Source organism: Cotesia typhae, unplaced genomic scaffold, assembly GCF_013202065.1.
Source record: "Cotesia typhae breed Kobodo isofemale line unplaced genomic scaffold, CoteBio_Ctyphae scaffold_121, whole genome shotgun sequence".
NCBI classification, from domain to species: domain Eukaryota; kingdom Metazoa; phylum Arthropoda; class Insecta; order Hymenoptera; family Braconidae; genus Cotesia; species Cotesia typhae.
This window is the reverse complement of record NW_027423773.1, coordinates 1807644-1834752: the sequence shown is the minus strand read 5'-3', so window position 1 is coordinate 1834752 and position 27109 is coordinate 1807644. Positions and strand designations below refer to the sequence as shown.

The 27109-nt window shown below is 26.4% G+C and overlaps 1 non-coding gene across 1 annotated transcript; it reads left to right on the top strand.

Annotated features, from left to right (window-relative positions):
* The first annotated feature begins 19505 nt into the window (after positions 1–19505).
* On the top strand, positions 19506–19580 carry Trnat-agu (transfer RNA threonine (anticodon AGU)). The gene has a single exon. It is a non-coding gene; the product is annotated as a tRNA-Thr (tRNA).
* Positions 19581–27109: the final 7529 nt, after the last annotated feature.

The following is a 27109-nucleotide window of genomic DNA, read 5'->3' as shown; positions in this document are numbered from 1 at the left end:
ATACTTTATAAATTTTGTTAAAAATATTTTTCATTAAAAAATTATACATTTAATAAATGACTCTACATGTTAAACATATGGAAAATTTTTCTGTCGTATATTAAAAATTTGAATATATAAATTGCTTGAAATTTTGAGACAAATTCAATTACAAATAACACTTTCGATAGCTCTACTATGAATCAAATTGATATTAAATTTATTTACATAAGAATAATAAATAATCACCATGGCCTTAACCTTAAACGTGTCAACGTACGCAACGATACATTCAAATTATTGCCAATGAGTCATGATGACAATTTATTGTGGGCACCGCTCTACTCCCTCTTTTACTTGCCAGAATAATATTACATTGGTATGCAGACATGCAATGTATAAAATCAACATCATATAACCACCACAAGTTAAAATTAAACTTTAAAGATATTTTATTTTTACGATTTTTTAACGATACATCGTTTGATTTGAAAATAAAGCTGTATTGAGTATTTGCTGAATTCAAATTCTTTAAAAATAAAAGTGTTGAAATCTCTGGTATTTCTTTTAATCAGAAAAAAAGAGATTCCTTTCAATTTTCTTAGACAATAAAAAATTTTTATTGTTTTATTTTCCTGTAATACAACAAAAATATCATTAAGAAATTACACTGTATCTTTTTAAGTAATGATGTTTGTAAAAAAATAAGCTCACCCCGAAATTACACTCATTAAGACCTTTCATTTAAGTACCCACATGACATTTTTTATATATTTTATATATATGGTATTTGTAAAATATATAAATATATAAAATATATGAAAAATTCGTGTGGGTATTCAAATGAAAGGTCTCGATGAGTGTAACATCGAAATGAGCTTATATTGTTAAAAATATCACTAATTGATAAGATATAATGTAATTTCTTAATTATTGATATTTATATGTACTTCATAAATATTATAAGAAAAATACCTATTTTTTTTTTTCGAATTCGAAATTATTGGTGCAAAAGTATTTATTAATAAAATTAAACTTCAAATGCTTCATGCCATATATTTATAGTTATAACTATGTTTGAATATCGACTATACATGAATGTATATTTAGTCAAGGTTGAAATCAATTCATTTGTTTGATAAATATGAATAATCACCTCGACACCGTTTTACGAAGTCAAGAAACAAAAGGGTTCTTGAACAGTAGATGATTGGCAACTTGTAGAAAATAAACAGTTAAAAGCGCGTTCTGAGGTTTGTTTCTCTCCCTATCAAGTAATATTTTCTTGAAGATAAACAAACACATTTTCATCGCTGAAAAAATATCAAACCCAATTTACGATAAAAAAATACCCGTTAAAAAATTTTCCTAGTCTCTTAATTATATAAATTAATTTTTGACCGGAATTTTTCCAAAGTTCCAAAAAAAATTTTTTTTTTGGGGGGCAAGATGGACACCTCCAAAATATGATCAAAAAAAAATTTGAAAAATAAATTTTTGGTCAATTTTTGAGGTGGGCCATCTTACCCCAGGTGGGCCATTTTGCCCCAGGTGGGCCATTTTGCCCCAGGTGGGCCATCTTGCCCCACCTTCCCCTAAATAAATAAAAAAATTTTGTTTATCGCTAAATTCTAATCTATTTGTTACAACTTTTAAAAATTGTCATAATAAATTAAATATTGCTCCTAAAAATATGAAACATTGAAAAAGCACAAATTAAGCTCTCAATCTTTTGAATACCACTAATTTTAATTAAAAAAGCTCATTTTATTATGCAAATCCGCCAGATCCAAAATTTTCCGTATTCTCTTAATTACATAAATTATAAAATTTAAACTCCCTTAAGTAAGAGAGAATAAAAACTTCTGTGCACATAAAATTGTTATCATCATATGTGTATTTGAACTTACTAGAGGTTAAAGAAACATAAAGTAAATTTTATAAGTAAATATAATATCTTAATAACATAGTGGAACTTGTTTGATTGTATTTTTTTTTGTCTGCTGACAAGCTCGAGTGCGTTGCCCTGTACTTACAACGCCTTTAACAATAAAGAGATAGTGGAGATCAACATAGTCGGTCTGTCGATCTATTCTCATTGCCATTTGTTCATGTGTCAATGAAATCACTCAAGGACAAGATGTATCAATTTTTTTTTTTTCGTTACTCGATAAGAGTTTTTATATTTTATATTTAAATAATTTTAATTATAAAAATAAATAAAATTTCATTAAATTAAATAGAGATTTATTAAACTTACTGAGTAGAGTACGTATATTAAAAACGATTAAAAAATACTAAAGAGTAAGTCCGACGAGGACGATATAAGATATTTTTATTGGGTGTCTGCAGTCTGGATGCATGGGCGGTCGTTCAACCTTTTTGCGAGGGCCTTCATTGCTCGACAGCCAAAATGTTGCGCTCACAAACATGCAAACCCTGTAACTCTCTATAATTTTCCTGAGTATTTTTTTGATTTATTTCATTTTATTTATCATAAAATTTTTATTTTGTGCAGAAAACTAACTCTTGCTTGTAGTTGTTATTGTTTTTTTATAGCGAATCATAACAAATTGTATAAGAAAGGCAATTAATTTCTCTCTTGTCCCCATACTTTAATTCAAATCGTTGAATGCCTGACTGCAATTGTCAAATTAAAACTCATATTTTCCGCCCACGTGTTACATAATGTATTATTTTAACGCAGAAATTTAATGAAGAGATTTTTCGTATAGTATTTTTATAAAATTTATTTTTATTTTAAATAAGGACACAATTTTCCTCGTAGTTATCCTTTAATAAGTCTTGATAATATTTAAAATGTCCAAAGCCAAAAGGGCGTATGTTTTAACTTATACGCCCTTTTAGCTTTAGGACATTGAAAATTTAGTGACCCAAAGCCAAAAGGGCGCATCATTTTTTTTGCCGATTGCTTTGAATTGTCATTTATATGTTACTAATTTTGCTGCATAATTTAAAATATATATATATATATATATATATATATATATATATATATATATATATATATATATATATATTGATTATTAAATTACAAATAGGTATTTTTAAAGGTTATTAAGGTAAAAGACCCAGTTATTGATACTTGCAATTTTATTTTAATTAAAAAAAAATAAATCAACTCTAATAAATTAATAAATATAATTTTTGAATTATAAATTTTAAGAAAATTGCTTTTTTGAGAACATTTGATTTTTTTAATTAGAATAAAATTGCAAGTGTCAAACAACTAGGCCAGTGTCAATAATTGGCTCTTTTACCTTATTACAATTTTAATACGAATTCTGTTTATAATTTTAATTGAAAAGGAAAAAAAAAACAGTTGCGATATCTAACATGGTTGGTGAGTCAGAGGCAAGAAATTCAACAATATTAAATAATCTGGATTTATTTTTTAGAGTTAAATTTTATATTTCAGAGCGAAATTAAAAGTTTTTTTATACGCCCTTTTGGCTTTAGGCTAAACTTTTTCTAATGCCAAAAGGGCGTATGTTTTTTTATATGCCCTTTTGGCATTAGTACGTTGAAAAAATTTTTTTGACAAATTTTTACGTTTTGAGCAGTTCTAAATTGAATGGCGAAAAAAAATTTTTTATACGCCCTTTTGGCATAAAATCCTATCTAACTGCTGTAATACGCCCTTTTGACATTTGGGTCGCAACATATAAATTGACGTCCACGTTTATTAAAAAGAACAAAATTAAGCCATTTATCACCAGATTAAAAAAGTTGTTCATTGGATGGTAAACACATTAATTTGGTTCTGTGATCCAACAAGAATACACCGGTAAAAATATTACCAAAAAAGAGGCAAAAAATTTTTTTTCAATCGCAAAGCACTCTCTAATCTTACTAAAGAAGATATCCATTGAATATAATATAATATAATAAATACATAATGTATAAAAGAAGAATCTGTTGTGAGCTGGCGACATATTCATAGTAAATACCGTACATATAAGTTTTATCACGTACTCGGATTGGGGTTCACGGCCAGTGCGATACAAAAGATAAAGAACAGTTAAAAGTCGTCTTAGTCTCTTCTCTCAGTCACTTGTTGAGACTCTTTTTTTTTTTTTTTTTAATCGTCATTGTCGTTATAATCTTGTATGAAGATTATTTCTCTCGTTATATCGCTGCGAGGGTCTAAGTACACAATGTAAATCAGTTTTTCGTTTACTCCCAGCTGAGACTCTTAACATCTCGAGGTCACCATATGAACCAACTTTAAGAGACCAACTTAGACTGATGTTAGTATGGTACTGGTTGGTTATGTGTCGAAGGACATTGCCCGTCATACAGTTGCGATGCACGCCTATTATCCGGCCATGTGTGTTGTAAAAAGTACACAAGCTCATATATACATATATATTTTGTGCACACTCTTAACGAGATTTCAAAGGGCGGTGAACTCATTTCAAGATAACATTGTTACTCGACAAATGTTTATGGTTCAACGAGTTAATCAATATTTTTTAAAAACAATGTTTGTACAATGGAAACACATTTTTTGTTTTATACTTATTTTATTAGTTACGCAGAAAGAATAATTTCTTGGCTGGAGAACAAAATTCTTGGCTCAAGAAAATTTTCGAGTGCCTGAAGGAAGACCGAAGTTGTGTTTTGGGAGAAGTAAAAATTTTTTGAGAAATTCTATTCTTGGTCGAAATAATTTTTTCTTAATTCAAATTATCATAAATACTTGATACAATAAATTTTTATATTTGATCAAGATTTTTAGATACTTTAGGGAAGCAGCGCCACCTACTTCAGCTGAGAAAAAAATTTTCTCACCTTGAGAAAATTTTTCTAGAGAATATTTGATACCCATTTTATATTATTTTAGCGTGCAATTATACATATTGAATGAAAAAAAATGATGAAATATTATTTCATCTTCCCATTTGACATGTTAATCAATAAAAATATTAATCAAAATTTACTTTTATCTTTATATTTAATTTTTTGGAGCAAGAGAGAAATTTTCTCAAGACAAGAAAATTAACTTCTATCAAGAACTAAATTTTCTGGAGCAAGAGGCTGAATTTTTTTTAAATTAAGAAGGTTTTCTTGACTTAAATAAATTTTCTCGGATCAAGATACGTATTTCTTAAAGCATGAAAATTAATTTTGTCGAAATAATTGAAATTTCTTGTCAAAAAAAATTTTTTTTTCGCTCAAAAAAATCATTAGGAAGAAAAATATTTTCTTGGCTCAAGTGAACCTTTTTTTCTGTGTAGATTCCACCCGCCGTGTGATCTACTTTGATCTCCTTAAGGGATCGTTTTGGTTTGTAATTATCTAAAAAAAATTTTTTTTTTCACTTTTTCAAGTAAAACTTGACCCTTTAATACTTAATCAGTTAAAACTTTTGATTTCTGAGCTATATTTATTTTTTGAAACATCCTAGACATTTACGAGGGTGGAAATATGAATAGAATATCAAAAGCAAGCAATAAGAGTAGTTGGATGGAAGTTAAGATTGAAGGTCTGAGGAAAGAGAATAAACGAATAAATAAAAAAAAATAAATGAGATATCGAGCGAGAAAAAGGGACAGGGCGACCGCTAAAAAGGGAGAATAGCAGATATGCCCTCTTAAGCATGTTTGCGTCGGGGTTAATGTACGATGGTAGACGCAAAAATCCCTTCAAGGTCAATGCATCCCTGTTCGCCCGACTGTTTCACTCTTCTACTTTATTCTCAGTGTCCTTCTATCCTCTGTATTGCAATCTTAACAGTCGATCCCTCCTACTCTTAATCCTTCATTCTGCTTCTGCTTCTGCCTCTCTTCACTCTTTTCAGTTTCAATTCACCCACGCGACCAATCTCCAGGCTTCTCACGATTCACCACCTTGCATCTTCAGTATTTGCATTAACTAATCCATTACACCATTTTTACATTGGGTGTTAATATGTTATTTAAGGGACATAGGAACAATTCGGGACATTATTTTTGGAATTTACATTTCTTGTAAAACATTTCTATTCATATTAGAAAAAACGGGGCAATTTGCGACTAAAAATAAAATTTGCCAGAGCCACTAAAAAAAATATTTTAATTATTTTTAATTTTAGCTTTCAAATTTTTATTTTAATGTAAATTTTCTCCAAAATTTTACTAATTTAAAGTAATAAAAATTTTTTTTTATTATTATGAATATTTCAATAATTAAAATTAGTTATTTTAAATTTAACAATTTTAAACTCGAAAAAAAAAATTGAATTTTATTTTTTATTGTAATTATAAAGATTTTTTTGAAGCTTAACAATTTTTTTTATTTAAAAAAAAAAAAAAATTTCTTATAGTAGAAAATTAAAACTGTTTAAAAAATAAAATTAATAAATAATAAAAAATAAAATTAATAATTTAAGAAATTAGCAGTAGAATTTTTTTTACGTTTAAATTTTAAAAAGCACTTTCAAATTTCTCCATTTTATTAATTTTAACTAAATTTTTTTTTTTTCAACCCAAAAATTTACAAAAAAATTCAGGAGGCTCCAAATATGACGGCTGAATCAATTTAGTATTTAATAAAATTATTTTTAGTGTAACCTTGGAATCTGCAATATTTATATGAGAAAATTTATCTAAATATAGCGGAATAAAAAAAATGATAAAAGTAATCCGTCAAAAGTAGAAATAAAACAGCTCCGGTGAAATTATTTCTATAACGATGCAATTGGATCACTTACGTTAGCCGTTTGAAGGTTATTTCAGGACACACATTACATTTAATATCCAATGGAAAGAAAAATAAAGGCGTGTAGGAGTGAGACGGCACGAGGTTGAAGGGCGCGGCTGCGTCGAGTCAAGTTAAAAAAGACTAGAATCGACGTGTTGTAAAGTAGTGTTTGACCTGCCCTTGTATTATGTTTACCTGACCTTGAGACACAGCCATCTTCGTCGTTATTTATTTTTTACCCTACATCCTCCCTACACACAAAGAAAGATCTTTGCATTTTTTATTATTCTATTTTACAACTTGTAAATTCTCTTTTGTCAATATATATTAAAATTTTTACGGATCATTTTTATATTTATGTCTTTCGCATGTAAGTCTTCATTATCAGTTTTATGTTCCGATTGATTTAGTTATACATGTATATAGGGTCTGATAAAAAAATTTATTTGAGAAAATAAATAATTTAAAAAAAATTCGAAATTTTTGGGTGATTTTCAACGAACAGTAACTCCGAGGAAAATAATCGCCCAGCAAAAAAAAAAGCAAATTGTAGCTCCAAGTGTCTAATTTTCAGATATGACCACGAAAATTTTTTATCATGTTCGGGTCTGGAGAAATCCTAAGAAAACCACAAAAAAAAATTTCCAAATATTTTCTCGCCTTAAAAAAGGTCTACGGGCTTTGAAAAATTTTTTTCCATTGTTTCGCTGAAAAGCTTTTTTAAAAAATTTAATGCCCTTCAATTTGACGTAATCAAAAAGCCTGTACGATGATTTGCCGCGGAGTTATCGTCAGTCAAAGCAAAAAAGTACTTTTTCACTTTGACAATCAATAACTCTGGAAATAATGATCGTATAGAAAATCAAAGGACGGTTTTGAAAACTACACGATATTCTCTATAAGATACTGTGAATAACTTTTGTCAAAAAAATTTTTTTTGAATTGAAAACTTAAAAAACTTAACTGAAAAAACGACAAAAATTCGCATAATTAAGGATATTTGGATAACTTGGTATAACTTTGGATAAAATGGATGAACAAAGGATATCGTCGGTAATATTTAACCTCCAAGTATCCCCTAAGATCCCTGAAAAATTCAAAGCGCTGCGATTTTTTTTTCACAGTGCTCCGAAGCTTCAAATTCTTTGTTTTTGCAAAAATCACCATTATGAACAATTTTTTTATTTTTATTCATTTTTTCAATGAAAAAAATTTTTTTTTCTCAAAAATCTTTATTTTTTCAATCAAAGAGATTAATTTTTCAAGAAATTAAAAAAAAAAAATTTCAATTTTTTTTCAAAAATTTTTTTTTTTCGAAATTTTTTTTTTTCAAATTTCATTAAAAAAAATCAATAAAAAAATTCTTTTCTTCAAATTTTGTATGATTTCGTGCGATTTTGTAAAATTACATATTTATCATTATTTAGCATTATTTTAAAAATTTTCTAATAATTTTTTAATAATTTTTTTACCAAACATAAACGATTTTTCTGATATAATATAAACGTGTCAAATTATTTAAAAACTAACTATTCTAATTGCGGGTGATTTACAAAATAAATGATTTAATTCGTACGATAAGAAGTCTTTCAACTCTCACTGGCCATAGAAAGATTGCAACAGGTAATACTTAAAAGTTGTTATACCTTAATGATATTGTATGCACTTTAATGCTAACTTTTCTATTTACAATGTACGAGTCTCTCACAAAACTTTTCAGTAAATAATAGGTTAATATATAGCTCAATACTATTTACATTATTTCCTGATAGAGGTTAGCAAATTCTTGATATTTATAGAAAAAGTTGAAAAACTTTTACAAAACTTTAATATTATTCGATTTTTAAAGTTTTTCTAGAGTAGCATTTTTTTTTCTTAAATCTCAAATAAGACGAACTCAAATATGTCTCCAGCATAAATCACTTATGATTCGTGCAAAATGATTACCGTCACTCACGGTAATTGCTGATCCATCAATCTGATGAAAATATTTTAAATATTAGAAATCGCAATAGTTTTTAAAAATATAAAATTCTTTTAATTAAGCTCGGAAATTTTATCAGATTCAGACAGTTTATAAATAATTGCTTAGAAACACCTACGTACATAAATTTAAAGGCAATTATTCTGAATAGAGTTGAGAGATAAAACTCTCTTGATCTAATTACCCGACTCCCATTAATGGAAAGTAGACCGCAGTAGAACTTTCAATTTCACTACAATAACTATATACATAAAAGTGTCTTTCACTGGTACGATCTCCATTTTATTTATTCTTGCATTTATATACACATTTTCACGTTGTAATTGTTCCAACTAACTTTACATCTACTTGACCTCTTCCTTATTATTAATAGCTTTGCCGATGCACTCTTCCGATTAAGAAAGTGATCTACATAAATTTATGCACGGAAATATCCCAAGAATAACGAGTAAAAGTGGTCAATTTTTCTGTGTATTGTTAATTTTTTTTCGGGTTGTTGTGAAAAAAGTTAAAAAGTTTGAGTAGAAAAAAGTGAAATTTTTTACTGACGATTTGAATGAATTTTAGTTAAGGAGATTCAAGTACCCTCCTAATGTAAAGAATCAACTCTTATAATTTAGATGAAAAATACGAAAATATATCATGTATGTAAGCAAACTATTCGTAACGTGATTGGTTAAATATATCAAAGCATAAAAATATATGCAAATTCTAAATTCATGCGCGCGTTTGCGCGCGCAAATTTGAATTTTAGCTTAAAAAATAAAAAGAAAAAATTTTACATGTAGAAAATTTTTTAAATTACACATCTAATTTTTTAAAAAAATTTTTTGTCATAATTTAGTTATTAAAAAATCCACTTTTATAATTTAGATGAAAAATATGAAAATATATCATGTAAGCAAACTATTCGTAACGTGATTGGTCAAATATATCAAAGCATAAAAATATATGCAAATCCTAAATTGATGCGCGCGCAAATTTGAATTCTAGTGTCCATAAAAAAATTATACGTAGAAATACTTTTGTTATGCATTTTTAAATTAATTAATAACATTTTTGAGGAAATTTCCGAAAAATTTACTCATTAAATAATTTTTAACATTTAATTGACGAATAAAAAAAATAGCCGTTTAAATTTTACCGTTTTTATTTGACTAGAAAAATTTTTAAACTCTTTAAAAATTTTTTTTTTCTTTAAAATTATTTCTTATGATTTTTTTTTATTTTAACTTTACATATTTTTCTGATAAAACTTGAAAAGTCTATGAACGGTGCAATAAAAAAAATTGGCCATATCAGAAAAGATCTGGCTTGATATATAATTTCATCGACCAAAATTAGTACCAAGAATCTCCGAAAGGCGGCGTACGACCGCTTAATCTTCTCGCTATAGGAGAGTTAAGTTCTAAAATATAAGTAAAAACTGAACATTTTATTGTTTTATTTTATATGTAGCTTAATATGGCCATATTTGATTTTTCTCATTCATTTGAATGTAAAATAATTTTTCTATAAAAAAAAAAAAAAAAAAAAAAAAAAAAAAAAAAAACTACTATCTATAGTTAGATAATTTTTCGTAGATTTTAATGAGAGAAAAATGAGTAATTAATTCCAGGGTTTCATAGACCTCGGAAACGATATAGAAGCAAGTATGTAACTATGAAACTATTAAAACAATAAGTAGGTTACAACGCTATCTAACTCGCTAAATACCAATATAACTTACTACCAGTTATTGTTATGTCAGAATACCCGGATATTTGAGTGCGTTTACTTCGGGTTGTTGTCCTCATGTCGTAATATTAACTTTTCAATTTCGAGTCACGAGAAAATATTACGTTTTCGTCAGCAATTGAAACAAACACGAAATCATACATTATTTAACAATAAAAATGAAGTTAGCTGACATCTAAAAATTTTTATAATCCATTTTATTGAAAAATTATCAAGAAAAAATTTCGCTTCTATGATAACCTATATAAATATTTGTACCATAATATTGTATTCCAAACTAGGAAGATGAAGAAAGTTTATAACCACTCTCGTTTCTTATTCTTTAAGGTCATCGTTTTCAATCTCGGGATCATCCACGCCTATGATTGACTTATACTTTTCCAACCATCACGTACTCACGTTTTATGATATTTTTCAATAATTTATGAGCCAAGAATCATTATCGTTAATCTGTCTATTGTCCTTATTTATCGAATAGCTGAATGACTCATTTTGCACGATTCACAGTGATAAACATTAGAAAGTACTTCTCGATAGATACATTTTTTTTTTCTGCATTTTTTCATTTTTTTTCAATTAAAACACTTGATGAGAGAAATTTTCGTTGAATCTTAATGCAAGACAATCAAACTTTTCAAAATTATTTTTTTGGTTCAAGAATTTTTTAATTAATAATTATTTAATGAGTAATTTTTTCAGAAATTTCCTCAAAAATTTTTTTAATTAATTTTAAGATGCATAAAAAAAATATTTCTTCGTATTATTTTTTTATAGACATTCTTGACACTAAGAGGGTATTTGGATCTTCTTAAGTCTCTTCATCTTGGTTTAAAAAATTAACATCTTCAGTCGATAACTATTAACACTTATCAAGACTATTTGATCTTTGATCGATACAATCAAATTCTTCATCAAAAAATTGGTTAAAAAATCGATTTTTTAAATTAAAAAAAAAAAAAAAAAAAAAAAAAAAAATTGAAATTTCAAAACAAGATTCCAAATTTAAAAGAAGGATTTTTCTAAAAATCTAAAATTTTTTTTTTTTTTAATATTAATAATAATTAATAATTTCTCGGAATTATTTCTCAAATTGATTTATTGGATTTTAATATAAGTAATACATAAACACACATAAATATTATTTTTTCTGTCATTTTGTGAAAGTATAGACGACCATGCGCTCTGTCTGTCTACACTTTCGAATCTCACAAGAAGCACGTTAAAGTGAGTCAACAATTATATATAAAAAAATAATATGCATTTCCTATATGATAACCAGTGCTTATTTACTTATAATGATCAATTGATTTGAATATATTACATAAAAAATAATTTTTCAACTCCCGACACATTAACAAGGCATTTTTTTTTTTTTATACAATAATAATAATACAGAAAGATAAATTGTTTCGGTATTTATTTAAAATTGTCAATTGGTACACTTTAAGAGATAAAGTGAAATTAAGATGTGACGGTATTATCTAGGCTTCTGGGCCAAATGATTTTATTTTATATATTCAAACGCTCGTGAATGAAAAGTAAAGTCAATTGGAAATGCGACCGCTCTTAGCGGATAACTGTGATACGACATCGCGAGAGAAAGTGAAGAGAACACTTTACCCATGTACGTAATTTATTACTTTTTTTTTTTTTTTTTCTAAATATCATCATGGGCTGATGCTCTTAATCACTTTTCCTTGCAAAAGCAAGATTTACAGACAAGAATTTATTAATTGAACATCAGCAAAAATTATTACTTGCCAACTAAGTAGTTGGATTAGTTACGCATTGACGTATTGAAAATAATTGTAGTTTTATGGTTTACAAGAAAATTGACTTCAATTTATAAGAAGGTTAGTGATAACAATAAATGTCACCATAAATTAAATTTTCGCGGTGGTTTCCTGGTGTTTTATAATAGGCTGTTAATTTAATTGGAAGATAATCCATATCTAACTAAGATAGAAAAGTATACTCAACAAAAAAACTTTGTAAGATTCACTTCTTCAAATTATTTCTAAAAATTAAATTCAACAAACATTAAAAACAGCAAACAAAAAATTTTTTAAAAAAGTTCAATCAATTTAGTAAATTATTCGAAAATAATCTTGATTAAATTTAAATAAGAGATAGTAAGTGAAAGTGTAAGAAATAGCATATTATTTTTGTATATACTACACCGTACTTAACATGCTAGTATAAGGAATAACTAGCTTAATTTAAGAATTAACTCTTGTACTAAGATTAAGAAAGGTAAAAATTAATATTTTCAAACCTAATTATTTCATTAAATTAAAAAATTTTCAGGAAGTTTAAAAATTACTTTTAAAAGATTACTTCGCGTGGATTTCCACGCGATGGAAAAACAAGAAATTTTCGTATACAGAAAGAAAGTCTTGAGTCAAGCGTAAATTTTCTTAAATCAAGAAAATCTCAAGGAAGAAATTAAAAATTTCTTAAATGAAGTTAAAATTTCTTAAACGAAGTTAAATTTTTTTAAGTCAAAAAAATTTCTTCTTGCTCCAAAATAATTTCGGTCTTCCTTAAATTTTTCTTGGTTCAAAAAATTATTTTTTTTTTGTGTACACGGAAAGAACAAGATGACACTGTATATCATCCCAGATTATACTGAATGAAAAAAATTTTCAGATAGTAGCTAGTATAATCAAGATTATAATGAGTATAATCCAGATTATAATGAGTATAATCCAGATTATAATGAGTATAATCCAGATATCATCCAGTATAATCTGGATTGTACTAGCTACTATCTGAATTTTTTTTTTTACCACAGATATCACTGAATATAATCTGGGATGATATCCAGTGTCATCTTGTTCTTTCCGTGTAGGTTGTCTTCAAAATATTTTTTTTGAATCAAAGATATTAAATTTGAATCAAAATACTTTTCTGTATTTTTTTAAAATCTCATTTTTAAAAAAATTTGTGGTCATATTTTTTTTTTTTTTTTTTTTTAGAGTGATTCAATGCTACGCAACTATTGATGAATGCATATGACCGCTTCATTATAAAATCATAAAAAATAAAATAGAGCACTCGAGTATTAGTTGAAACCGTTATCGCTATTCTCTTGATCAATCAAAAAGCCTCGACCATTTGACTTTTGTAGCTGCAATAATTTAAAGAACCGACATAACCAAGGTCCTCGATTGACGGTTAGTCATATAACACAACAGTGTGTGTAGATTACGTGGAACAATCAAAACCAAGGACATTTAATAAATCGGCTTGTAAGCCAAAACTGCTACAAATTTTTTTTTTTAATTGATAACCCAACAGCATTGCAATAACTCCAATCTGAAGTTAGATTTTTTATCGGGTGTCAATTAGCGATGGTATTACTCACGTCGAAAAAAAAATACGACGTAAATATGTTTACGAGTTTAAAATTCTTGTGAACCTTGCCACTGATAATTTATAATGTCAACGACACTAAAACCTCATCATGATTGCTTATTTAAATTGTCAATTTCATACTGAAAATTCACCCACGACTGCCCTTCAAAAATGTTTTCCGATTCACAACTCTGGGTAATAATATAATAAAAAAAATTCTTAATTTAAAGAAAGACATTTAGCTGAAATTTATAGCGATCTCGGGCCCAAATTTACACGATGATACACCACAACCAATAAATATCGCACTTAAGTATAAGTATAAGGTGTTTTTTGTGATATTTTTAGTAAAATTGTTTTTCTACGACAAAATAAGAACTGTAAGAAAATATGTGAGTGAATGAACGATAATTGAACACATTATCTTTTAAATTTGTATTCTCGATGTTGTGTTTTGCTATTATTGTGCCAATGACCGATTTAAAACTAAAAATTCAGATTTTATTGACTCAATATTTTTGACATCTGCTGAGAGAAAAAATTTGTTTTGAAAATGTGACAAGAAATTAATTTTATGAAAATTTTAAGGAGTTTTATATTTTAGCTAAAAAAATTAAAATTTTTCTTACAGTAACTTTTTTTATTATAAAACCGAAAAATTTCCCAGGACAAGCTTACTGTTGCAATCTAGCTAGGAATAAACCTATCGATCCAAATAATAGTTAACTCGATCAATGAGCAAGAAATGAGGCCACATGTGAGCGCCGCAGTGGAAAAAAAATTAGTGAAAGCAAATGTGGACAGAATATTGAATCAGGTCTCATTAATCTCTGGCATTGAAATATTTTCTTAGGATAGTTAACAAGTTGTGAAAGGAAATTAGACAGAATTTGTTACTAAAAATGATCCGCACACAGAAAAAAACCTTTTTTTTGAGCCAAGAAAATATTTTTCTTCCTAATTATTTTCTTGAGCGAAAAAAAAAATTTTTTTTGACAAGAAATTTGACTTATTCCAACAAAATTAATTTTCTTGCATTAAGAAATACGTATCTTGATCCAAGAAAATTTAGTTCTTGATAGAAGTAAATTTTTTTGTCTTGAGAAAATTTCTCTCTTGCTCAAAAAAATTAAATATAAAGATAAAAGTAAATTTTGATTAATATTTTTATTGATTAACATGTCAAATGGGAAGATGAAATAATATTTCATCATTTTTTTTCATTCAATATGTATATAATTGCACGCTAAAATAATAATATAAATTGGGTATCAAATATTCTCTAGAAAAATTTTCTCAAGGTGAGAAAATTTTTTTCTCAGCTGAAGTAGGTGGCGCTGCTTCCCTAAAGTATCTAAAAATCTTGATCAAATATAAAAATTTATTGTATCAAGTATTTATAATAATTTGAATTAAGAAAAAATTACTTTGACCAAGAATATAATTTCTCGAAAAATTTTTACTTTGGCCAACACACAACTTCGGTCTTCCTTCAGGCACCCGAAAATTTTCTTGAGCCAAGAATTTTGTTCTCCACTCAAGAAATTTCTCTTTCTGTGCACAGAAAAAAAATTAATTTAATTAAAGTATTTTTTTGATTTTAGTAGAAAAATTCTTATATTAAGAAAATTTTTTTGGTTGTACTCTTCTATTTAAAAAAGAAATAAAAAATCAAAGCTTCTTTCACTGAAACATAGATTGGGTAACTTTTGAACAAATCGTCCTTAAAGAAACGTCGTAATAAAAAATTATTTTTTATGGTCGACTTTAAGGTTACTTTGTAATTTATCGAGTAGACCTTGAATAAGTTTAGCCACAGTGGCAATTGGCATAGGCAAGCGATGGGAAAGACCCTCTTATTCTCTAAAACCTCCAAATATATGAAGGTGAATTTAGTCTTCGCTCGTACCAATGAGAGAGTTGTCGAATAGAGAGTGTTACGTATTATATATACTTGTCGAGATGAGTGTATTATAAGAACTCTAAATGCCTCATATTTCTCTCTCTGTCCATCTTTACCTTGCTATGTATTTAAATCTTAGACGGCCCCTAATGTAAGCTCTTCAGGTGATACACCAAAAGATTTTTTAGTGTGTCAAGGATACTAACCCGACGCTTGTTGTGTTGTTGTGTTGTTGTGGTCATTTTTTTTGTTTTATAAACACCAGATCTATTCTAGTTCATCTATCATTTTGTTTTGATGACAATCACATAATCTTCCAATAGAGTTCAAACATTTTTTTATGCAATTGTAACACATTAATTAAGAACATCTAAGACAGGAACTAATTAAATTTTGAACAAGATATTGGGGCGCTTTTTGACCAAGTAATTATTGAATAAAAAATCATTAAACTTGGCAGTAGTACGTAAATAATAGTCCTTCGTAAATTCATTCTTTTATTTTTAAATTTAAACATTGAAAAAAAAAAATAACTAAATGATAAATAAATAGGCAGTGTTCGCAAGTAAAATTAATTAAAAGTAATTACTAATAAACGTACAACCAATAAAATCTTTGAGATTGATTTAATTTTTTCATTATTCTTTATTTTAGTTTAGATAACTTATAAGACAGAATTATTAAAATGCAGCTAGGTTAGGGTAGAAAATTAATTATCAACAAAAAATTTAATTTACTATACTTTGATGTAGACCGCAAGAGAGTGCCAAAAGTAAATTATCTAGTTTAATTTTTTTAAGCAGTGTTTAGAGTATTTACAGTCAGTCTGATAACCTCCTTCAGTGGATTTTACATCTCTTTCAAATAAACAAACCGATATATTTAATTGGCATTTGTTGTCACTGCTCCAGACTGAATTACCGACATCAGACTGTACTGCATCTTCTTAAGTCAAGATGATAAAATTCAAGGCAAAAAATTGTTGAAACAAAACAACTAGCTGTCTTTAAAATAATTTTCTTGGATCTAGATTGTCTCTTTAAAATACAAGAAAATTTCTTAATTATCTTGACAAAGTACAATAAAAATAAGCTTTTTGCAGGGCCTGTGCAATTTAATTATTAGACCAAGTTCATATACTTTATATATATTGTTTTAAGCCATAAAAATCTGTAAGGAGCTAATTGCATTGCTAATAATACAAAGCATCCAAATTCTTTTAAAAAAGATATCATTGCTATTGACAATAAAAATTACAAACAACAATTACCATAACGATTTTTCTAGAGCATTGGAATGTCATCGTAATCAGATAAAATGACCCTATCATAACTATCGTCCTTGACAAGATAATATACAAGCTGACGTTAAAACTATCATAACATTGCGCAATACAGCGAGTCACGATCTAACTTTATGTTTTTTGTTTGCTTTTCAGAAAATTATTTAATGAGCACCGTATTTATTGACACAGTCAATATTCATTGAAGTTATTAATCATGTTAAGCTTTAAAATACTTCAAGTCAAGTTCACTTTTAAATTAGAACAAAACAATTAAGTTTTAATCTTTTAAATTTTTATGTATATGTGAAGGACAAGGTTACGTGATCACAAATGACTAGACGTTACTTAGCACCGACTTCTTATTACATTATTCAACTTTTTTTTTTTTTTATTTTTTTTTTTATTTTAGTAGTTAAGGTAATTCCTCAGTTGTATACTGTGGTCAAATTATTATTTATTAATTATTAAAAAGTTTAAAAATCAAAATTCATTTTTTTCCATGCTGCAATAATTAAATTCTTTATAAAAACGGAAAAAACTTTTGATCGTCCACGAAGGTTGCTTTTCTATCCTCCAAGTAAGGACAAGGCCACCGGCTGACATTGCAACGGGCTCTGTGACACTTCGAACTCTGACACCAAGGCTGAAAAATAACGCTTTGACACTCTAACACGTTACAGTATCTTTGCGTACCGCTTAAATTTAATTAGCTGTCAAAATTGATCAAAGAACGATATACGCTCTATATTTAATGGCTGTCATTATCAAAAAGATTTTATCGACTGGCTCCAGATTTAAAAATTACAAATTTATCGAAAAATTGATTATATTCTTTACAATACTTGTGATAACTATTTGAAAATCTATTAATATAAAGTGATAAATGATAAATTAAATATATAATGATTTGATAATGTTAGTTTAGTAGTCTCATAGATAACATTAACGAGTTAGTTGACGTCATCAATCGTACACGGAAAGAAAAATATATTTAAAATTAGTATGGAAGTATCTTCATTTTTAGTACAGGACATTGTAGTGCCAGACCAGAGCTCATACATTTAGTTGGCTCAACTAAATAAATCCTCATGTTGACATAATAGTTGCTTGTTATATATGTTTCACATATGTAAAATATATATGCTCATTTTGATGTTACACTCATTGAGACCTTTCATTTGAATACCCACATGTATTTTTGATATATATTTTATATATATGATATTCATTATATTTGTGATATATATATATATATATATATATATATATATATATATATATATATATATATATAATATATGAAAAAATGCATGTGGGTATTCAAATGAAAGGTTTTGATGAGTGTAACATCAAGATGAGCTTGTATCTTTAAAAATATCATTATTTTAAAAGATATGATGTAATTTCTTAATTATTGAAATTTTTGAAAATATAAGCTTATTTCGATGTTACACTCATCGAGACCTTTCATTTGAGTACCCACACAAATTTTTCATATATTTTATATATTTATATATTTCACAAATACCATATATATAAAATATATAAAAAATGTCATGTGGGTATTCAAATGAAAGCTCTTGATGAGTGTAACATCGAGATGAGCTTATATCTTTAAAAATATCATTATTTTAGAAGATACAATCTCATTTCTTCATTATCGAAATTTTTAAAGATATAAGCTCATTCGATATATGTCAGAAGAATTTTTTTAATATAACAGAAAATATAAATTTTTTTTGTGTTAATAAATATCTTATTTTTTCAAATCACTCTTAAAATATTTAAAGATTATTTTTTTTTTTTTTTTTTTTTTTTTCCCAAAAATATCAAAGAAAAAAAAATCAATAACTACCAGATGGTTTTCTTGAAAAAGTTAATTTATTTATTGATATGAAGGGGTATCAAGTATCCTCAATTGAAAGCGAAATTAATTCTATTCAATTATATAATAACATTCCGAATAAAATTGGCTTTGATCTAAAAAAAAAAAAAAAAACGTACTTCAAGCAGATGACCCTGGGATAAGCTAGGGTGATACACGCGCTGGATTTCTTATCGCTCAATGCTTCCGGGTCTGGTTAGTTCTTTATTCGTACTATGTGTAGCTGGCCACATATATTTATTAATTTTTTCTTTTTACAAATAATTTATAATTTTTTAAACAGGAAGAATTGATTGCTTAGTGAGTCGACCGAAAAAGTAAACTTATACCGGGGTACAAGCATGACATATGTGTGATTGAGATAAGAATGGGGTATTTTCCAAAAGAAGTATATGTGGGAGATTTTTTTGTTTAATTGGAAAATTTGGAAAAGTTTTTAATTTGCAAAACTTTAAAAAGTTATCTCTGTCTCTCTTGCTTTAACGCGACTTTGCATCAGAAAATCAACTGCGTTAATCAAATAAGACTTTGTATGGAACATTTTACACTTGTTGTATCTGTGATACTACCTTAAGTAAATTTTACTTGATTCAAGTTAATTTTTTTTTTTCAGTGTATAGAAAGAGAAATTTTTCGTGACTCCATCGAATATCCTTGCAAATTCCATTACGGTGCCGTGGCTTAGTTGGTTAAAGCGCCTGTCTAGTAAACAGGAGATCAGGGGTTCGAATCCCCCCCGGGACCTATCAGGAATTTATTTTTGCACAAAGTACTTGAGATTTATTAAATAAAATAGCGTAGATAAGTAGTCTAACAGTGGATTTTTAAATTTTTTACACTAAAACTTTCAACAGATTTAATTTTATAACTCAATTTTTTTTTTTCAATTTTCCTTTGAGATTTTTGTAAAAATTTCTATCACAAAATCGTAGGCTAATATTATTTTGTCTCATTATAAATAATTTACTTGAGAACATGTAGTACAGTCTGATGTCGTTAATTTAGTTTGGACCAATTACACTGAAGGAGGTTATCAGACTGACTGTAAATACTCCAAACACTGTTTTAAAAAATTATCTTATTGTTTATTTACATAATAATACATGAGTCCTGTGTAGAACAAGGATTTTTATGACTTAAAACAATATATATAAAGTATATGAACTTGGTCTAATAATTAAATTGCACAGGCCCTGCAAAAAGCTTATTTTTATTGTACTTTGTCAAGATAATTAAGAAATTTTCTTGTATTTTAAAGAGACAATCTGGATCCAAGAAAATTATTTTAAAGACAGCTAGTTGTTTTGTTTCAACAATTTTTTGCCTTGAATTTTATCTTCTTGACTTAAGAAGATGCAGTACAGTCTGATGTCGGTAATTCAGTCTGGAGCAGTGACAACAAATGCCAATTAAATATATCGGTTTGTTTATTTGAAAGAGATGTAAAATCCACTGAAGGAGGTTATCAGACTGACTGTAAATACTCTAAACACTGCTTAAAAAAATTAAACTAGATAATTTACTTTTGGCACACTCTTGCGGTCTACATCAAAGTATAGCAAATTAAATTTTTTGTTGATAATTAATTTTCTACCCTAACCTAGCTGCATTTTAATAATTCTGTCTTATAAGTTATCTAAACTAAAATAAAGAATAATGAAAAAATTAAATCAATCTCAAAGATTATATTGGTTGTACGTTTATTAGTAATTTCTTTATAGTAAAGTTTATTTAGTTGAATATGTGATGGGTCCTGAGATAAGGCAGTTTTACTTGCGAACACTGCCTATTTATTTATCATTTAGTTAATTTTTTTTTTTTTTTCAATGATTAAAATTAAAAATAAAAGAATGAATTTACGAAGGACTATTATTTACTTACTCCTGCCAAGTTTAATGATTTTTTATTTAATAATTACTTGGTCAAAAATCGTCCTAGTATCTTGTTCAAAATTTAAATATTCCCTGTCCTACATATTCTTAACATTATCGTCCTATTATAGCTGTTTTATATTTTTTTTTCTACATTTTTTGAGTTATTACTATTTTATAATTAAATGAGCATTATAAGTCGTAGACTTAAAAATTTTTCAAACTTTTTAAATATTTTCTCAGCATTTATTTTTTACATTATACAATGACTATTAAAAAAAATTTTTTTTTTGGATCGGTCACAATTAATCGTTACAATACAATGTAAAATATTATCTAAGAAAATTGAATTAAAAAAAGAGTTAAATACAAATATTTAACAATTTATCAGAATTTAATTATCATAACTTTAAAAGTTACAGAAAAAAAGCTAAAAATAAGATTTTATAGAACCATCACCTTGAAATCTCCGATAAAAATTTTAGTGGTGCGACAAGTATATTCCCGCTTAGCCCGAGGCAAAACATACTCAATAGTTAACATTTAACATTGTACTTGATACACTTGTACACTTCTGTACATTTATTTGTCTAAATGGAATCTTAGATATGTGTAATAGTAATAACTAATAAAACTTAGTATTGGTCTGGTCTGTAAGTCATGTATAAATGCTGGGTCTCATTGGTATAGAACCTTGACTGCGCGATAACAATTATTTTTATGATAATTCATATTTACAAGGGAATGACTTTAACGATGTCATAAAATTAAGTTTGTTCAATACATTTTTTACTGAATAATTGAGTTATATATTTTTAATAACTTTACTTGTTTATTTACAACATAAAACAATAAATTTGTATTTTTTATCAGTCATCAAAAAAATTATTTAATTATTTTGTTATTGTTGACAAGGTTTTTTATTTATCAATACAAAAAATCATCATTTACAATTTATAAATAATTTATATGTTAAACTTAAAAAAAAAAAATGAAGCAGTTATTTTCCAAAAATATTTTTAAAGCAAATTTCCGAGAAGATAATTGTTTTTTTTTTAATACTTGGATTTAATGTCTGGAAAAAAATTTTTTTAGTTCTATAAATTATAATTGTTGTAAATTAAATATTTTATGGCCCATTTTATGGGCTATAATTACGTAAAAAATTAATTTTTAAAAATTTTTTGAACAAAGTTAAATTTTTTTAAGCCAAAAAAGTTCAAAAAAAATTTTTTTTTTCTGTGTAAATCTTATTAAGTAAGCTAAATTTTTTTCTCAAAGAAATTTTAATAATTTACTAACAAGCAATTGCTAAAAATTTTACATTAAAAAGAATCCGTAACATTCCACTTATTACCATATTACTGTACGCACTTTTAAAAGTTTAAAATAAATTCAATGCCGCATCAATTATCATTATCATTATCTGCTTAATTTCGTTAATTATTCCACTAATTACCTCGGATATCTTGGTCAATACCAAGAGATGTTTGAAGGATACATATTGGTTCAGTAAAAAAGATAATTATTATTCATCTTTTTATCAACAAATACAACAAATATTATTGCAAAGATATTGGCTTAAGAGTTGTTGATTAGCTAAAATTACTCATAAATAATGAAACTATTATTATTTATTAGTAACCTCTTGGATAAATCTTGATGACATATTATGTTTAAGTTAAACGACGTAATTTCCGCTTGGATGATGACTCGTTTCTTCTATTCTCATGACCTCGTCCAAGCGCCAAGTTGTCATTCAAAAATGACTCATTCAAATCCAACTTTTAAGTTTGAATTTCTTTGATGTTGTTTATTTTTATGAAATAAAAAATCAATAAATTTAATCGTTTAAAAAAATTTTTAATAAATTAGCAATTTTATTTATTAAAAAAAAAAAAAAAAAAAAATTAAGATAATCACTTTAGATTATAATTAAAATGTTATGAAATAATAAAGTAACCTTGACTTATTTAAAACGTTAATGAAAATCAAGTTCATTTGAATAATGTAATCTTCCGGTGAGTTTTAAATAATTTACAATAGTCATTAAATTAATTATAGTTAGATTTTAATACATTAGGATTTTATTATAAGTTATAATTTATTATTTAAGCGGTGACAAGTATTTATTTAGTCAGTATACGTACAGTATACATATCAAACTTATATAAGTGTGTATATGGACATAACATTATGAAAAAACCGAGGAGCGCGACGAACGCGGTTGACCTTGTCCTTGAGATTAATCTTTTCTCATTATCGGACGACGTCGAGGCCTGATATTCTTTGCCATCTAACCGTTACTACTCGTATCGAAAAACAAAAAATAGTCAACAATATTCAAATTAGAATTTACCCGCGGATTTTACAAATATGGCATTATTTGTGTACACAGAAAAAAAAGTTCACTTGAGCCAAGAAAATATTTTTCTTCCTAATTATTTTCTTGAGCAAAAAATATTTTTTTTTGACGAGAAATTTCACTTATTCCAGCAAAATTAATTTTCTTGCTTTAAGAAATACGTATTTTGATCCAAGAAAATTTATTTAAGTCAAGAAAATCTTGTTGTTTTGAGAAAATTCAGCCTCTTGCTTCAAAAAATTTAGTTCTTGATAGAAGTAAATTTTCTTGTCTTGAGAAAATTTCTCTCTTGCTCAAAAAAATTAAATATAAAGATAGAAGTAAATTTTGATTAATATTTTTATTGATTAACATGTCAAATGGGAAGATGAAATAATATTTCATCATTTTTTTTCATTCAATATGTATATAATTGCACGCTAAAATAATAATATAAATTGGGTATCAAATATTCTCTAGAAAAATTTTCTCAATGTGAGAAAATTTTTTTCTCAGCTGAAGTAGGTGGCGCTGCTTCCCTAAAGTATCTAAAAATGTTGATCAAATATAAAAATTTATTGTATCAAGTATTTATGATAATTTGAATTAAGAAAAAAATTACTTCGACCAAGAATAGAATTTCTCGAAAAATTTTTACTTTGGCCAACACACAACTTCGGTCTTCCTTCAGGCACCCGAAAATTTTCTTGAGCCAAGAATTTTGTTCTCCAGTCAAGAAATTTTTCTTTATATGTAAATATTATTTGGTGGAAACAAATATTTATTTCCATTTAATCAGGCTTCGTTTATATTAATATAATTTATTTATAATAAAAAAATAATTTATTTAACTGTAACAAATAATTTTGATGGTTAAAAAACATTTTTTTCTCTCAAATGAATGACTAAAAATTTTGTTACTGTTGAAAATGACTAAAATGACTAAATATTTTGTTAAAAAATGTATTTAATAATACATAAATTTCTAAAATTACTAATTAAACAAAATCTCAGTTGATTTCACAATAAAAATTCTCAATTTTTCAATTTAATTATTTTGAATTAAAAAAAAAATTTTTTTGAATCAAGGAAAATTTAATGAACCCAATAAAATTGTTTTTTAGTTCAAAACTTTTTTATTATATAGATATAAATATAATAAAAAGAAAAATATTAATAGTTTTTTTGTCAAGTCTTCACACATGTGTCGAACTGGAACTTTGATCGAGTCAAGGACGAAGATAGTGACTAACTTCGCAGAAGTTTGGTCTTATAAAATAAAAAAGTGTTCAGATAGTGAAGCTACTATAGCTTACACTTATAGTGAAAAGAATATAAATCTATCTAAAAATATAAGACGTAAATAGATAATCATCCATAAAAATGAACAAATTGTTATCTGTTTATTTCCATTGTTTTTACGATCATTGGATTAACAAACTTAATTACTTAATTTAAATATTTACACCTATTAATATAAATACAAATGACGATTTAGTTTAATCCATAAAATGAAATCATGAAATTAAAAATTATAATAACGTCATTGATAAAATAAATAAACAATTAACGCATAAAGATTCCCTTTAGTACGCCCGTGACTCTTTGAACTATTTCCTTGAACTCTAGGAAAGAATTTATCCATCCCAATTAATTAGAACAATTCAAGCTAGTTTGATGAACTGGTGCTAACTTTATTTTTTTTAATAATTAATGTTTAATATTTTGAACTGACAGTAATTTTTTTCAATTTTTTAATTAATTATAATTGAATAAAAATTTATATGATAGTTATTCTTATTACAGACAATTAAATATATTAAAAAATAATTTAGTGTGACAATATTTAGACCCCTGTCAATAATTGGAGCTTTTACTTTACACTAGTCTTACGAACTGCAAAAAAAAAATTGTGTAATCACATTTAAAGCGCTAAAAACGCTGACTTGATTAATAAGAGGGTCTAAATTTAAATCGAAAAATAATTTATAAATCATTAAGAGAACGGAAAATCATTTTGAAATTTTTTTATTATAAAAAGCGTGAATGGTATTGAGGGATAGTTGACTGACCTCGGACTAGGTCACACCGTCGCGTCATTTGAAGCTTTTCATTACTGGTATATATACATCACATCGTTGTACATATACTGATAAGTCATCTTTGTGTCATTAATATTATTATGATGTACATTAATATACAAGTAAATTTAATAAGTTATAAATTATTTAGAATTTATATAGTTGCTCCAATAATGGAAACAATTAGTTCTTGAGAAGGGGATTGTCGGTAATTCAGTCTGGACCAATTACACTGAAGGAGGTTTATCAGACTGACTGTAAATACTCCAAACACTGTTTAAAAAAATTATCTTATTGTTTATTTACATAACACATGAGTCCTGTGTAGAACAAGGATTTTTATGGTTTAAAACAATATATATAAAGTATATGAACTTGGTCTAATAATTAAATTGCACGGGCCCTGCAAAAAGCTTATTTTTATTGTACTTTGTCAAGATAATTAAGAAATTTTCTTGTATTTTAAAAAGACAATCTGGATCCAAGAAAATTATTTTAAAGACAGCTAGTTGTTTTGTTTCAATAATTTTTTGCTTTGAATTTTATCATCTTGACTTAAGAACATGCAGTACAGTCTGATGTCGGTAATTCAGTCTGGAGCAGTGATAACAAATGCCAATTAAATATATCGGTTTGTTTATTTGAAAGAGATGTAAAATCCACTGAAGGAGGTTATCAGACTGACTGTAAATACTCTAAACACTGCTTAAAAAAATTAAACTAGATAATTTACTTTTGGCACACTCTTGCGGTCTACATCAAAGTATAGCAAATTAAATTTTTTGTTGATAATTAATTTTCTACCCTAACCTAGCTGCATTTTAATAATTCTGTCTTATAAGTTATCTAAACTAAAATAAAGAATAATGAAAAAATTAAATCAATCTCAAAGATTATATTGGTTGTACGTTTATTAGTAATTTCTTTATAGTAAAGTTTATTTAGTTGAATATGTGATGGGTCCTGAGATAAGGCAGTTTTACTTGCGAACACTGCCTATTTACTTATCATTTAGTTATTATTTTTTTTTTTTTTCAATGATTAAATTTAAAAATAAAAGAATGAATTTACGAAGGACTATTATTCACGTACTCCTGCCAAGTTTAATGATCTTTTATTCAATAATTACTTGGTCTAAAAGCGTCCCAGTATTTTGTTCAAAATTTAAATATTCACCTGTCCTACTCGACTTACATTTTCCAAAATAACTTTTTTAAAAACTCTTAACTATCAATTTTTAATAATTTGTTTTATTTGTAATTTACCGACAGGTTAATTTTAGTAATGTCATAATTTTTTACGCCTGAAACCGAAATTGTCGCAATAACTTTTGTATCATATAATTATAGATAATTCATGGTCGTTTACACTTTATCGAATTTTATTTTATTTCAAATGTAGAGTTCTATAACCAATTGAACGGTTATGACTTTTTAATTGGAGTAAAAACAGTAAACCAACTAAAAAGTGTTATGCTATAAATACAGTTGTAAAATTGTATAAGACGTGATAAGCCCAATATTTTGTTACTTTTTGCTATTACATTTTATAATTGAAATTTATTTTTCCTTGAATCAAGATTCCTGAAAATTTTTAAGCACTACTTATATCGTAATGAGTTGAAAAAAAATTTTTTTTATTGCTTAATTATGTCAAAATAATATATTAATAATAATAATAATAATTATTATTATTATTAAAACAAAAAAATTTTCTATAGAATATTTAATAGAAAAAATATTTTATGCTTTATAATTCTCATTATGCTTAACTAGATTCATAAAATTTTTAAATTTTGCTTTTTTTTAAGCATAATAATTTTTTGAGTTTAAAAATTTTTTCAATTTAATTGTACATTATTTATATTAAATATTCTTAAATATATTATTTCATGCCAACTCGGCTTACTAATGTATAAATTTGATTAAGTTTTATTTATTTTTTTTTTTTTATTAAAATATAATACATAATTTTTACA